Consider the following 12717-nt stretch of genomic DNA (forward strand, 5'->3'; position numbering starts at 1 on the left):
CTGCTCTAGACCATGGGCAGAAGACAGCTGTTTAAGGGGAGAGAAGCCTGGGGAAGGCACAGCAGCGTGGTGTTAAGCCTCCCCATGCAACACTGCTCAGAGTATCAGTTTTTAAATTTTTCCAACTTGGAAAGAAACTGCAAGTTTGACCCTATTATGGAGAGGGAGACAGGCCAGGGGCAGATATAACTTGCTTCGTTATTTCATACCGCCAATTCCATACCCTTTGATGGTGTAGCATATTCCTTATAGGAGGCTACATCCAAAAGTGTGTAGAAAATTGAATCAAAAGATACGTCTATTTTGGTGCAAAAAAATGAAATCCATACTTACCTTTATTTGTTATATTTCCATGAACTTTTTGAAGACCCCTCATACATATGCCACTCTGTTGCAGCCCCCAGCATCTGAAACATCAGCATGATACACCATATTACTATTCTAGTATATTTGCATCAGACAAAGGATCACAAGGGTAAGAGCTTTAACGGAGGCAGCAGGGGCCGGGCCACGGCTCAGCAGGCGAAAGCTGCGGCCTGCAATGCCAGCATCCCACAGGGCTCCGTTCCCTTCAAGTCCCGGCTGCTCCACTTCCGATCCAGCTCCCTGCTAATGTGCCTGGGAAAGCAGAAGATGGCCCAAGTCCTTGGGTCCCTGCACACACATGGAGACCCAGAAAAAGCTCCTGGCTCCTGCCTTCGGCCTGGCCCAGCCCTGGATGTTGCGGCCATTTGGGAAGTGAATCAGCAGATGGAAGAACTCTCTCTTTCTCTGTCTTTCCTTCTTTCTCTGTAACTCTGTCATTCAAATGAGTAAAGTAAATCTTGAAAAAAAAAAAAACTGAAGCACAAAATCAGTTTCATCTCTGATGCCAAGACCAACAGATTGGCAGGGGCTGCCTGGCATGTCTTGCAGGGCTCCATGAGATGGTGTCCTAATTACACAGTGACATCTGCCTTAGGCTCAGAAGAGACTGGAGGCTCTCCTGATACAATTTTTTAAAGATTTATTTCTTTATTTGAATGGCAGAGTTACAGAGAGGCAGAGGCAGAGAGAGAGAGACAGGTCTTCCATCTGCTGGTTCACTCCCCAAATGGCATGGCCAGAGCTGAGCCAATCCAAAGGCAGGAGCCAGGAGCTTCTTCCAGGTCTCCCACGCAGGTGCAGGGGCCCAAGCACTTGGGCCATCTTCTACTGCTTTCCCAGGCCACAGCAGAGAGCTAAATTGGAAATGGAGCAGCTGGGACTCAAACTGGCATTCTTATGGGATGCCAGCACTGCAGTTCAGGGCGTTAACCCGCTGCGCCACAGCGCCAGCTCTCCCCCGCCCCCCAATACATTTTTGATATTGCTCATTCTGGTTCGCCAGATAATGGGAGAAGACGAATCAGAAAGCCCAGATTCTGCTTGACAGTCTGGGAAGCACGGAGGGAGGCCTGAGGAGCGGCTCTGCTGTCAGGACGAGGATGGGCCAACGTTTTGGCCACTTGGGAGCAGGGGAAAAACCAGAGCACAGACAGCAGACGCACACTGAGAGGCAGCTGGACACACAGCTACTGCGCTGGGTAGTCCTAAGTGCAGGGTGTGGGTGGAATCTTTCTAAATCAGCACATGTGGCAACAGGTGGTGCCAGTGAGAATAAAGACCATTAGCTGACAAATTTCCCAAATCTTTGCCATTCTTAGGGAAAAAAATTAAGAGCAGATGGGGTGGAAGAAAAGCAAAGACAAGCTCCTATCAGCCAGCCTCAAACCTGATCAGATTTTGGCTTAATTTCCAAATGTTTAGGTTTTTTTCTCCTCTTGGATATGCTATTGGTATTGATTTCCAATTTAATTCTGTGAGATCAGAGAATGGACCCTGTATTACTTCAATCCTTTACAATTTATGGAGACATAGTTTATGTGCCTGCATATGGCCTGTCTTGGTGTACAAATATATCATGGAAGGCAGCAAAAACGGCCATCGATTCTTCTCCCTCAACAAAAGCTGCTCTGATCTTTCTCAGGTCTCCCATGTGCTGGCAAGTGGGAGGGACAACCCTTCAGTTTTAGTCCTTTGAGCCTGGACTGGCTCTGTGGCTTGTTTTGGCCAAAGGAACATTAGCAAGTGTGGCATACACAAAGGCTCAAAAATTGTTTGCACATAATGCCTCGACCTCCTGCTGAACTGGACACCCGGAGGATGCCCTGTGAACAAGCCAGAGCTGACCTGTGGGAAGCCGAGACACCCGCCGACACCTGCCTCCGATGGCCTGCCAGCCGACGGGCATCCAGGTTATATCTGAGCAACGCCAGCTCATCCAGCCCCCACTGACCTGCCAGCAGATGACAGACACGTGAGTGAGCCCACCAGAGACGAGACCAGAACCACCCAGCCAATCCACAGAACTGAGAGAGATAACAAGAGGTGATTATTTAGTACGGCTTTTTTTTTTTACAGCAAAAACTAACAGATATGAGTGCACGTAGGGATGTTGTATATGACACATCCGTACATGCACGCGCACACACCCCAGTCATCCGTTTTCTGGTTTATATGGGCTCTAGTAGACAGCGGTTGTTAACTTTACACGCAGGCTTCAGGCCATATGACATCAAGGCAGCACTGTCACCACACGGGAAGAGAGATCACACCACCCAGAGGGAGGGAACTTGGGGCTTCCCCCTTGGGGAAGTTTCAGCCTATTTTCACCTCTGCAGAGGACAGCTGTATTCCGTTGGCGAGGGACAAGTTGTTGCCATGGTTGCCGAGACACCTGGGAAGAAGGCTCTGTGCGGGTGCGAGCAGCCAGCTGGGAGGAACATGCCAGGCAGGGAGCACTCAGTGCCACAGGCGTTCTAACCCTGTTTCCACCTTGCACAGGCTGCAAAGCTGAGAACTACACCTCCCAGACTCACTTGCGGCTAGGAGCCAGACGTGCGGCTTAGGGTCTACTAATCAGATGCACTGGATCAAAGCAGGGCACTGCGGGCGCAGGGGAAGACGTGGAGTGCCCAGGTTCCCGGTGTGGCTTGTAGGGAAGGTGGCCCACAGGGGACAGGAGCGGGCCTGCTGGTTCTGAAACACAGTGCCCGCTGGGGCCGGAGCAGCCTTCGCCTTGCAACCTAGCTCCGCAGAGTAGCTTCGAGAGCCACAGAAGCAGCCTCGAGTCTGTCTCTTCAATTACATAAGCTGTAAAACGCCCTGGTCCACATCCCCCTCTCTGCAACTGATCTCTTATTACACAAGGACCAAGCGGCCTCCATGGCCATGAAGGCCCAGCCCCCGTGTGCTTGGATGCCAGCCTGCAGAAGGGGAGAGGGAGCTGGACGGATGTGAGAAACTGAGTATCTTACCTAAGCAGGAAGAGAACTACCTCTAAGCATTGCTTCAGTTTTTGAATAAGGTTAAATTTACCAGACTGAACTAACACTGAGGGTTGCCCCTGCCACTGGACGGAAAAGGGGAGACGCGAGCAAAATCAGAGCAGGGTTAGCCCGGCACGCGTGCCTGCCGTACGGGTAGGGTTCATCCTCCCAACGACCCAATGCAGTGAGAACTGTTACAACCATCATTTCTTTTCCGGCTCAGAGAGACTGTGCACAAGGTACCCAAAGCAGCAGAGGCAGGGCTGGAACCAGACAGCGCAACCAACACCCTCTCACCCACTTTGCCAGCCTCCCTCCCTGCCGTGTTGGCCACCACTTAGGTCCCACGCACCCTTTGCTTCCTTCCCTTTCCAAATGTGCGTGAATGTTCAGGCAGAAGTAACTGTTGGCCTGGGAACTCTGACAGGTAGGAGTGTTTCCACGGCAGCAGCAGGCTGAGCTCTAAGGGTGACGCTGCAGGCCAGGGTGAGCAAGCCAAAGGCCACGTGTGGACCCTTCCTGGGGTCCCGACAACTATGCACAGGCATTTGATCTGAAGAATCCTCTCTCTGTGCCCCCACTAACCCACTACCACCCATCCCATTTGGAGAGAAATTTACCAAAGGCACCCTAGTTGCACCCAACAATGCCTGCCCCTAGTTGGGGTGCATCCCAGAGGTCTCAGCGTGGGGGCCTGGGAGCACGCAGCGGCTGTGTCAACCGTAATGTCCTCGACTCTCCATCAGCCACAACGAAACTGCTTCACAGGGAAGCCTGCAGGGAAACAGCAGTCAAATCCTATCCCCGTCAGCCCTGACTTCAAATTACTGAATCCATAACTCTCCCCGCGTCATCGAGGGAACATGTTTAGCTCTGAGAACATCTGACAGGAAACTGAAATATTGATGAAGATAAGTCTATCATTTTTTGATAAATAAGATGCCTTCTGATTCTAGATTTTTCGTACAAACAAGTTATCAAAAAATATAAACAGAAACTTGCACCCAAAAGAAAAGATTAGAAACGAGGAAACTCTGCTCTTCCCACGCACGTTCTTTCCCGGGCCGGGTGTCAACAGCGCAGGGCGTCTGCAGGCGCTGGGAAGCGAGCTCCTCACTTCCACTGAACGTGTGTCAGCACCTTCCTCGTGCTCTGTGCCGGGTGCCAAGGGATGCGCACAGACTTAGCTCCCGCTTTGAAACCAGGCAAACAAACCTGTGAATGAGTGACCACAGAACAGCACAGACTCACGGGAAGGAAGCTGGCCTCCAGCCTCAGGGGGACATGCGGTCCCACTCACACCCCCACCGCAGTTGCGATCTCGGCTCGCTGTCGGGCCTCTGGGGGCCTCAGTGCACTCGCCTGCGAAGCCGCCAACCACGCCTGCCTCTTGGGGCCATCATGCGGGTCACATGCCAGAGTGATGATCTGTGCCACTTCCACCCTTAAAGCATCCTGCAGCAGGTGCCGTGTTTGCTCGGCCCTGACCCCCAAAGGCACACATCCTACCAGCCTACTTAGTGCATCTGCCGACGGCTCGCAGCTGAGCCCCTCTCTGGAAACATCCCCCTGCCCAAGGGAGCTGCCTCACCCCACTCACTCCACACACTTTCAGGGACTATTTCTCTATTTGAGTCACACTCCACACACCACAAAAATTCACTCTTTTAAAGGACAGGTCTGCCGCCGGCCGCAGCGCACCAGCCACAGCGGCCATTGGAGGGTGAACCAACAGCAAAAAGGAAGACCTTTCTCTCTGTCTCTCTCTCTCACTGTCCACTCTGCCTGTCAAAAAAAAAAAAAAAAAAAAAAAAAGGACAGGTCTGCGAGTTTTAGTCCCTTCACACAGCTGTGCAACCATCATTGTTATCTACTTCTGGAACGTTCTCATCATCCCCAAAACATACCCGAGATGTGCCGGTCCATCAGCTGTCACTCCCTCTTCTCCTCCCCACCAGTCCCTGGCAATCACCAGTCTTCCTTCTGTCTCCACAGATAGGCCTATTTCAGACTTTTCATACAAACGGAATCATACAAATATGTACCTTTGGTGTCTGGCCTCTTTGTCATTTAGCATAATGTTCTCAATGGTCCCCCATCGCTTTAGTCCCTCTTGTGTGCCTAAAACAGAACACTGCAGACTGGGTAATGTATAAAGACAAGGAATTCCTTTCTTACGGTTCAGAAGAATGGGAAGTCCAATCCCAAGGCACTGCGTCAACCTGCAGCAGACAGCAGCTGGCACAAGGGCAAGAGAGCAGAGGGAGCAAGGCTTCGAGCTCGCAGCCTCAAGCCCTTTGATGATGAGCAGAAACCGGACCACGAGGGTAGAGCTCTCCCACTCAGCCCACCTCCCATCACCCCTTGCACGAGGAATTAAGTTTCCAGCACCAACACGTGCACGAACCAGGACCGCAGCAGTCTGCTTACCCTCTCGGCAGCTAGTGGACAGCGAGGCTTTCCCACCGTGCGGCTCTGTGAACCGTGCTCCTACGAGGATTCACACCAGGCTTTCGTGGGGGTGTCTTTCCAGTGACCTCCAGTTCAGAGTTGGGCTGGAACTGCTGGGTTATGTGGCAACACCACGTTTAACTTACTGAGCACCTGCCAGCCTGTTGAGGACAAACCGTATTACGTGGCTCTAGCCAAGGGGGAGGATGCCGATTTCTCCACATCCTGGCCAGTACTTCTCACTATCTGTTTTATTACAGCCATCCTCGCAGGTACAAAGTGGTTCCTCCTCGCTGTGGTCTTCATTTGCATTTCTCCCGTGGCTGATGATGTCAGGCTTCTTTTCATGTGCTTATTGGCCACTTGTGTATCTTCTTGAGAAAAATGTCTATTCAAATGCTTTGCCCATTTTTCAATGGGGGTATTTATCTTCTCATCATTATGTTCCAAGAATCCTTTATATATGCTGGGTCCTTATCAGGAATATGATTTGCAAATATCTCTTCCCATTCTGGGAGTTGCTGTTTCACTCTCTTGATGGTATCACCTGAAGCACAAAAATTTTCAATGCTGAACAAGTCCAATTTACCTGTTTCTTCATGGGTGGCCTGGGCCTTGGGTATCAATAACTGATTTTGCAAGGCTAGCCAGGGTTAGCCCTTGTGAGCCAACTCTGGACCACACTGAGAGGCCACACACTCGGGAGCCCCCTGTAGAATGGGCTGAAGCCACTGCTGCAGACATACTGCCGTTCAGCTTCTCCCCCGGCCCTCACTCCTTCACAGGCGTTTTGGCCGAAACCAGTCTGTTTCTTGGAAAACTGAACGTTATGTTTTTGTGTGTGTTTCTCCACTGACCTCAAAGCAGGGTCATCTTGGGCCAGCTCTGGGGTGCAGTGGCTTGGGCCGCCACCTGTGGCTGGCATCCCTTATCAGAGTGTGGTTTATGTCCCGGCTGCTCTGCTTCTTGCTAATACACCTGGGAAAACAGTGGAAGATGGTCCAAGGACTTGGGCCCCTTCCACTCATATAGGAGACCAGGGTAGAGTTCCAGGTCCCCAGCTTCAGCCTGGCCCAGCCTCAACTTGTATAGCCAGTTAGACAGTGACCCAACAGGTGGATGATCTGTGTGTGTGTGTGTGTGAGTGAGTGTGTGTGTGTGTGAGTATGTGTGTGTGTGTGTGTGTGTGTGAGAGAGAGAGAGAGAGAGAGAGAGAGAGAGAGCAAGAGAGACTCCTTCTCTGTCACTCTTTCAAATAAATAAAATAAATCTTTGAAGGAAAGACAGGTCCTCTCCTCCTTCGAGCCCTTTGTGCAGTGGCCCCTGGCCTGCTCTGGCCTCATCTCCCTGTGGGTCCTCCTACCCCAGGTCTCAGCCACGTGAGCTAGCTCTGCTTTCTCTGCCCTGGCAATGCTTTCTTCCTCGCTCCCCAGAACCATGCATCCCTTCACCCAGCTACTTCCCATCACCCGTCCAAAGAAGGCCTCAGGTCCCCATCCCTCCCTCATGACCATGACACTCCCGTGGGCTTCCACAGCCTCTGCATGCCCCCAGCCTTATGCTTGCAACATGCTGACTCCACATGGACCCCACAAGGTCAGGATCCCTCTCCTTCACGCCACATCTCCAAAGCCAGCAGGGAGCCTGGCTTACATGAGATGATCGATGATTATTGAGTGAACGCAGGAAATGTACCAAGTTCAGAGTCAGAGCAGAGAAGGCAACAGGGTTTCAGAGTGGACCAGAGTCACCCATACCAGCCGCGGGAGGACCCCCCGAGCTCTGGAGCCTGCCGTGGTGCCCATGATATGTAGCCTGTGTCACAGCAAGCCCAGCTCTCTCATTCACCCCAGCCATCCCCGCCGGGTACCCCCGGAGCCCTCCTGGCCCTGCCCTCCTGTGCCCACAGGCTCCTGGTGCCAGCAGAACACATCCTGGTGAGTGCTGGAAATGGCAGCAGCCTCTCCGGGATGCGGTGAGAGGCGCAGCCGCCTGAGACCGTTTTATGGGCGTCCTTATCAGGACTCCGCAGCAGTCGCAGGCAGCAGAACAGGCCGTTCCCTAGTCAATCATTCAAATGGGAGAACCGGGTTACATTAAAATGATGGATCCCTGGCTGCAAAATGCATGTGGAACGCCCTCCCGAGCCACAGCTCTTGCCCTGCGTGCCCTCACCTCGAGCCGGGCTGCACCACGAAGCCGAGGTGAGGCCACGACTCAGCAGGGCTGGTGCTACCCGAGGTGAGGGCTCCTCACCCTGACGGCGTGGCCGTCCTCCTTTGGCGACCAGCGCCACACTGCCAGTCATGGCCAGGCAGAGAATTAGAACCACAGCGGCCCCTTGAGTCAGTGCCCGCCCCCTGTGTTGTGTTGTCAGATGCTCCTTTGACCTGGGTCTTGCAGTTCTCCCTCTGCCCCTCCTCGCCACCTCACACCCTGTTTACCAGATGCACGGCAAGGGCCCCCCCGGCTCCAACACTTCCCTCTCCCGCTCTGGGCCAAGGCCCGGCAGGAGCCGCCCCTGGCAGGAGCAGACCTAGGAGAGCTCCTCCTCGGCGGCCACACTGTGTGCTTCATTCTGCAACCTCTCTCAGCCGAGCTCGGATTGGGGCACCCACGATGGGCCCCCTTCAAACGGGAGCGTGTCCTGGAGGCCAGGAGGACAGGGAGTTGGGAAAATTGCCTCCAAGAGGCCAACATCGAGTCTCACCCGCTCCACCCTCCAGTTGGTGGCTCAGAAAGATTAATGGTGCTGCACGGACCGGTCACTCTGAGATAAAGGGCATCGATCTTGTGGCTGACAGCCCTCCTCCATCAGGGCTGCAGGGAAACTTTCACAGCTGATAAATGAGCCGTCTCTGAAGCCTCCGCAGCGGGCTCCCCAAAGTCTGGGTTGCTGGGGCTAGCGTGGCGGTACAGCGGTTCTGCCACCAACGGCAATGCCAGCATTCCAGACCGGAGCACCTGTCTGAGTCCCAGCTGCTCCACTTCCAATCCAGCTCCCTGCTGAAGCACCTGAGAAGGCACTAGATGATGACTCAAATATAACGAATTGGACCCCTGTCATCTATGTGGGAGTCGTAGATGGAGTTCCTGGCTTCTGGCTTTGGCCTGGCCCAGCCCTGGCTGTTGTGGCCATTTAAGGGATGAATCAGTGGGATGAAAGTCTCTCCATCTCTATCTGTCTCTCCTCCCACTCCCCACTCCCATGCTTTGTCTTTCAAAGAAATTGTATTAGAAAAAAAAAAAAAAAACCTCTCTATTGTGTCCTCATTTATTCTTCAAGGACATCTAGCTTGATGCCAGACAGAGCAGTCAGGGAGGCTGGAGCGGGGCTGGGAGGGGCAGCTTCCCTGACTCCCTGTTAGCAGAGCCATGTGCACAGGGAACATCATCAGCATCCCTGCACACAATCAGTGTCCAGACAAAGCAGACACTAGCAGACAAAAAGATGTGGCCTCTTGCACCCAAGACGGCAAAGTCCAAGCAAGTCCACCGCCACCTGGCACTCAGGCAACCCGGGAGCACCGACTGTGGCCAACACTGCAAACTCCCGGCCAACGCCTTTCTCCCCTTTCTCCCCAGCTGACCTCTGGGTTTGCTGGCAGCAACAAGACGTGACTAGTTCACAGCACTCTCTGCCTCACCTCGTTCGCAGCCGGGCACTGCGAGCACCATGTGTGGCTCTGGAAAGGGTTTGTTTTCCTGGGCGCTGCTGCCCTCCCCTCCCCTCCTTCCCAGGCCTATTTTGCAGCATCTACCTTGCAACACACTAAGGAAGAAGAGCAGAAAGACACCAGAGGCATCGGGGAAGTGCCGCGCCAGCTCTGGCAAGCTTGCCTCTGATCCCGTGGCCCTGTGAGCAGAGGAACGCAGGCCGTGACGAAGCCACTGCAGTCACTGTGCTGCCACGCGGCACCAAACACAGCACTGCGTGATGGAGTCCGAGTTCTTAGTGACTCTGAGAATTTGAGCGAGTTGTGTAATTGCTCCTGAGCCTCAGTTTCCCCACCTGTATGAAGAGAATGATGTGAATAATGATCGCGCCCACTAGGAAATCACCCATTAGGCACAGGCACACGTGGCGTGAGTGGCCCTTGTATACAGCAGGTAGAGACCCGGTGCACACAGCGCCTGCCTCAGCTATCTCACAGGACTTCTGTGACTATCAGATGGGGGCACCCTGGAGACTTCATGCACACACTGGCTACAGCCCCCATTCCCCGGAGCAAACAGAGTCAAAGCCAGGAGGAAACCCTGCTCCCGGGGCAGGAAGTAAACTCACAAGCCATACCCCACATCCCCACGTGGACAGGAGGAACCTCAATGCCGTTGTGCCAGTCAAAACAAGCCACACTTGGCTGTAGAGGTGACACCAGTCCTTCTGTACAGCTTCGCTCGGGGTGTCCTGCAACAGTGAGAGGTGCACTGCTGGTCCAGACACGACCCTGGGACACAGATGTCATCCTCTGTGTGGTGTTCACCTCCCCTCTGGGCCCACCCAGCACTGGGGCTGCAGGCAGACAGCACCTCACTCAGTGCTGAGCGCCACCCCGGGCGACCCAGCCTCCCTCTCACTGGAAGCTGCCTCTGCTGGACCAGGCCTGTCTGCCAAGGCCACAAGTTCAGGACCCGACTCCCATTCATCTTCCCCAGCAGCTCAGAGAGCAGGTGCATCAGCTGTAGACCATCCGTGAGGAGCCTGCCTCACGGCCGTGAGACCACCTTCCCCACACTCAGGTTTCTAACACTCCCCATCTGGACACCATGCCGACCCGTCTGCGGCCGTTCTAACAAACAGTCCTTCTCTCCCTCTCTCTCTCTCTGCATCTTCTCTGGCTCTGTGTGCGTGCCTCACTCTATGTATCTTTCTGTTCTACCTCCTTCTCTTCCTGTCCGTGTGTGCCTCAGTCTCTCCCATGCTGTTTCTTGCTGTCTGTGACTCCCACACCTTTTGCCCCAGGTGTCTGTGTGTCTGTCTGCTCTCCCCTATGATTCTCTCCTTCCCCTGCCCCGTACCATACCTGCTCGGGTGTGTGACGGTGTCCCTTCTGCCACTGTCTCCTCTGCACTCACCAGGACTTCTGCTCGGCTGGCACTGCCATCTCGGGTCCCCAGAAGGGGTAAACTGTTGAATACACTGAGACGGGAGCATGACTGATCCCCAGCGCTGGAAAAGACAGTGAGGTCTGCCCCTAGAGGCAGCCGGGACCTGGGAAAGGGAAGGGAAGAGGTCTAGAGCCGGCTGCCCAGCCCCTGTCAAGCTCTTCATCTGGGGGTAAGCGATTACACACACACATACAACATGGTGATCAAAATCTTCCCACAGAAGGTGAGGGTTCAGAACTCAGCTGCCCTGTGTCTTTCAGCCTCCCTGAGCCTCACATCTGAGGCAAATGGAAGCAAGAACAGGACCTGGCAAATAGAGCAAGTGCCCAAAATGAGGAACCAGAGACGGAGAAGGATGCTGTGCAGGTCACACAGCTCTCAGCAAAGCCTCCTTCTGCTCTGGGCCAATGGAGGATCCGACACTCGAGGAGGCAAGTCGGGGCCTCTGGCAGCCCTAGCAGCCCAGAGCAGCTTTGAAACCAGAAAGACCACAGGGTATGCCCATCAGAGACCACCCCTCCCTTGACAGGACCCCCAGAAGGGCTCTGTCCCACCCCAAAAAGGGCCATCTGGTGCAGGCTGGCAGATCAGTCCAGTGGCCCTGGAACACCCCCTGAAATAATGGGGGACCTGGTTCTGCATCATAGACTAACAGGAAACGTTTGAGCTGCCTATAGACTAGAAAAACGACCCCTTAGAAACTTCCCAAGAACAACAGTCAGCTGCCTCTCCCCAGCCCCTAGCCTGTCTCCCTGGGTACAAGTGCAAGGGCTGCATTAGGGGTCCTAAAACCTCAGGCAGGAGGCCCTCCCTGTGGGCCCCCTGAGCATCACAGGGAAGCTGCCTGTGAAGACAGAGATGGACCGGAGTGAGCAGACAGCTCAGGGAAAACCCACAAAGCAGACACAGCAACAGCCTTATTAAAGTGAAATAGCTGGTTAGAGTTGAGACCTATTTGTAGTGTGTAGAGGTGTAAGTTGATAGAAAAACTAGTAGATACAATTTGATTGTGGAACTTCTCCTGGGTATGGAGAAGCCAGGCCAGGAGAGGGGCTGGAGGGAGGGCTGAGCCCCTCTGAGCCCCCGTGCCTCTCTGGGGTCCTCTCGGAGGCAAGGCAAAGCCCTGAGCACATCCCCGGCCTGGCCCTGGGCTCTGCCTCCCTGCCCACCCTTGAGACCAAACCTTGGGCCCTCTCAGCTCTGGAATGTACCCCCAGGGTACAGCCCTCCACCATGTGAGGATGACTGAGCAAGCAGCCTCAGGACAAGGAAGGGACTTGCATCTCCCCACAGGAGAGTGTTCGTGAACCCCTGTGATCCTGTGAGCCGGGCAGAGCACTGTCAGCACCTGCCTTTAGGTGTGGTGGGGATCAGCTGGCATGGAAGTGCCGAGCACAGGGTCTGCACCAGTGAGCGCCCAGGCAATGCTAGCAAGCACAGACATGAATGCTGCTTGGGCCTGCTCAGGCTGATTCCACACCCAGCGGTGGGTCAAAAGAGCTCGTGTCCCTGCTGCTTAGTTAGGACAAACCCCCAGATAAACAGACTCACCTCCCGGGTCTCTTCCATGCCCTGGAGAAACAAACTCCTGCCTGCCCAGTCAGAAGGCTGTGAGGCTCTCATCCTGGTGAGCGGTGTACCTGCTGTGTGGATGCAAAGGGCGAGGGGCACTGGTCGCCTGCCCCCCAGCCCGTGCAGGGGGGACAAGCACAGCCTTCGGCTGAGGCCAGGATGCAGGGAGAAGAGGTGAGGGAAAGGAAGGCGCCACCATCACAACCCGATTCCCGTCCCTTCCTTCTCCGCACAC

This window comes from Oryctolagus cuniculus, chromosome 6, assembly GCF_964237555.1.
Source record: "Oryctolagus cuniculus chromosome 6, mOryCun1.1, whole genome shotgun sequence".
Lineage (NCBI taxonomy): Eukaryota > Metazoa > Chordata > Mammalia > Lagomorpha > Leporidae > Oryctolagus > Oryctolagus cuniculus.